This window comes from Triticum dicoccoides, chromosome 5A (assembly GCF_002162155.2).
Source record: "Triticum dicoccoides isolate Atlit2015 ecotype Zavitan chromosome 5A, WEW_v2.0, whole genome shotgun sequence".
Taxonomy (NCBI): Eukaryota; Viridiplantae; Streptophyta; class Magnoliopsida; order Poales; family Poaceae; genus Triticum; species Triticum dicoccoides.
Window position 1 is genome coordinate 525077243 of NC_041388.1, and position 3521 is coordinate 525080763.

The 3521-nt window shown below is 45.0% G+C and overlaps 1 long non-coding RNA gene across 2 annotated transcripts; it reads right to left on the reverse strand.

Moving 5' to 3' along the window:
* On the reverse strand, positions 1-3093 carry LOC119302503. 2 transcript variants are annotated; one of them, XR_005147618.1, is made up of 5 exons: positions 2549-3093; positions 2357-2422; positions 1807-2284; positions 805-939; positions 1-461 (listed from the first exon to the last, which is right to left on the reverse strand). It is a non-coding gene; the product is annotated as an uncharacterized LOC119302503 (long non-coding RNA). The 2 variants fall into 2 exon arrangements; XR_005147619.1 differs by lacking the exon at positions 2357-2422 and having other exon boundaries at positions 2549-3091.
* Between the last annotated feature and the right edge of the window lie 428 nt (positions 3094-3521).

The following is a 3521-nucleotide window of genomic DNA, read 5'->3' on the forward strand; positions in this document are numbered from 1 at the left end:
AATCCTACGAAACTACAATTAGACCATTTGGAGTACTTCCAGTTCGTACAACCAAGTAGCCGAGTCAGAAAGAATAAGGTGATCACCCGCAAAAAAAAAAGAATAAGGTGATGTGAAGCAGATTTCACGGGCCACAAAACAGTACATGACGCAAGTCCTGAACCTAAATTATATTATCAGATAATGCCGGTGGCTGCCTACACCACTATCAGAGGGAGTCTGTACAGTGAGATGGAGCTCCCCAGCTAGTTCCTCAAAGGCAAACACATATGGTGCTCCTGCTCTCATATTTGTCATGCGAAAGAATTGAGCCCAGTTTGTTGCGATGGGAGCTCTGTTGTCGACTCCAATGATAAGCCGAGCAATGACATTGGCGCGCCCGTTTCCAACTTTGATTGGGAAAACAGTATACCCTTCATACATGTGTCTTTTGAGGTATTATTTTGTGAAGTGGAAAAGTACTGCAATAGATAGTAAACATTGTCAAGATGGAGCCTATCAGGATTCTTAGAAAGAACAATGCAAGGACTGGAAGGGATTACTATTCTTTGGCCACTCGCTGCAAATGCCTGCTCAGGCTACATACATAGCAGGCAATGGAAATTTCTTTGCGTCTATTAAGCTGTTCAAACTGTCAACATGTTGTCTATATCATGTACCCTTATTTCCGAACAGGAAACAATATCTAAGCTCATCTATATATGCCCGTAACCGCGGGTACGTATTGAATTTAACCTTTAAAAACAAAAATGAGTACGTGAAAAGAAGTAACAAACAACATTCTTTTTCTTTGTATAGATTTACCTTTTTTATATTGGCCTGCGATGTACGGACTGTAAAATTATCTGTTTATTTCCGTGTATAAAGCAGGCAGTAAGTGACAGGGAGAACGCCAGATCTGAAAGTCCTATCCATCTCCTCTTGTTTCATAGTGACTTCCTGCAAGAAAATGGCAAGGTTGTTATAACTGGTAGCCTGTGGCTGCCTCCAGAGTTTGTCTAATCACGCAGACTTTTTAAGTTAGAAAACTTCACAGCTCCATTTAGAAACCTAAAGGAACCCATGCGCTCTGTCATTTGAATAAACTAACTGAATAGTTTGGGAGAAACGTGCAGTGGATAGAGATACACTTCTTCTCAAAACCGAAGATCACAAGGTAGGTAATCATTTAACCTTACCTTGTGATCTCAATAGAGACTAACATGCACGTTTCTCTGAATAGTCCTATAGGAGACCCAATCAGCTATGAATAAAATTTAATAAAAGCATTTGATAGCATCCAAAAGAAGTAATATAGGTATAATTGGACCACCACCTCTGTTTCGCTAGAACAGAAAAAAAAACTCTAATCTGTGACCAAAAACAATATAAGAAATCAAGAGCGATTGGTATTGATGATTTGGATTTTACAGAGAAAATAAATGTACATATGGCATTCCTGTTCTTCAATAGAGAAAAGTGCAACAACCATCCACAAAATAAACAAGCCTCTGGGTGTTAAAAAAAGAGGTTTCTTTTTAACCAGTAGTGTCTTGGCTTTACTACGAAGGTCCAAATACATTGTTGCTGCCACTAACTAACGAAACAAGAGTTGGCATACAAAAACACAATGGTCACTCCACCCTTGTGGAATGAGAACATAAACTAATCCCAAATTTGTACTATCCTTTTTGCATAAGTATGGTCCACCAACCTAAAACCTAGAAAGCTTCACCAAGCATATTGCATAAGCACTTTTTTCTTTTAGCTAATTTCAACAAAGAATATCATTAGTAGTTGACACCGGAGGAAATGCTCACTAACAACCTCAATAGATGCTAACCAAGCCGTATCCACATTCCCTCCATCCTCCTTCATCTGCCGCAATCCATATACATCACCAAAAATCACTAAAAATTATCGTGGAACACAAAGAATATCATGTAGAAAGAGACACCATAAAAATGCATTTTATATATCTATATGAATAAAAAATTGCTTTGTTGCACTTTTGTCGAGCAAGTAAAATCAGTAAGAGAAGAAACGTACACATAAATGACAGGGTAAATTTTCTTTTTTCATAGATCAAAATAATAAAGGCAACAAGCAGTAGATTCATGAACTTGTTGCTGCTACACAGACAGAAAATTGAGGCAGCCTACATCAACTGCCCAAGTTGATTGTGAGACTTATGTTATTCCAGAACGTGGTGTGCATGTGCCACCAAAATGGCTCTGACGGATGCCATTGACACCACTACTTGCTAATTATTCCCAAGTTGATTGTGCAGAACATCCCACATAATCTGCAGCCATAAAAAAATAATTGACTGAGTGGAGCCCTTATTATGGGGAAACACAACTTGAAGGCAGCAAACCTTGATATCCATCAGTTGATTCAGTTCTCACACAACAATAGCAAATAGTTTAGAAAGATCTAAAACCTGGAGAGGCAAGAATCACGTGAGTAACTTTGGATTCATATGGTGTGCTGCCCCAATGACTTTGTGTGTAACAATAAAGAGAGGCCGTGGAAGAGAGAGGGGGCACAAAGGGGAGAGGGGAAGTACCTGTGTGTGAAGGGAGGCTGGCCTCGCCGGCGTCCGTCCCTCCCGCTCCAGACCGGGAACGTCGGAGAAGGTGAGGAGAGGTGGGGGACCAGCCTCGCCGGCGTCCGTCCCTGCCTCTCCAGATCGAGAACCTGTGAGGCCCTGCACTGCCGCCTTGGCTCGTCGCCTTGCAGCCTCACCCGCCCCCACTGCCATCGCCAGGGGATGCGGCCGCAGCATTCTCCTCCGGCCAGATGTGACGAGGAGAAAGGATGTGTGAGGAGGAGAGATAGGGGTGGCGGCGGCAGCGGCTCGAGAGGATGAATGGGGGGAAGGAGAGGTGGCGGCGAGGCATGGCTAGGGATGTGGGGCTCGAGAAGGATGCGGGATTGGTGGATACTGGATACGCCCACGATCGCCTCGGTCAAAAAAATTCACTCAACGCACAGGCCACACACACATCACACACTGTCAAGCCGGCCCTGGGAGCGATGGAGGCCCACTCGTCATTCACTTGAGCACGAAAGAGCAGCGTGGGAGAAACCAAGTGGTCCGATTTTTGACAGCAAGGTCAAAAAGCTCCAGCGAGACAGATTGGTCGAGCCAGATTGAAAGCGCGATGCAGATCCCTCGTATGGGCGGGTAGCACAGCGTGTTTTATATGTTCCATTGTTCAGAATTTAGTGTTCATCTTGCTATATAAGTACTCTATATACTATGAGGGCACAACGCATGATGCTAGGAGCCATTTCGCGCTCCCAGAACAGGCATATGACATTGATATTTGTGATTTAGAACTCTCCCTATCCCTCCCGGGCCACTCGCGCGGGCGGCTCCGGAGGCGAACCCTAGCCCGCGAGCGCACCCCCTTCTCTGTACCCCCCTGGCCGCCGCCGTCGCCGGCGGCGGCGGTGGTGGCAGCGCCCGGCCGTCAAAGGTGGCGAGCGAGTTCCGCAAGCCCTGACGGGCCTTCTTTGCGCGGAGAAGGGCGTCT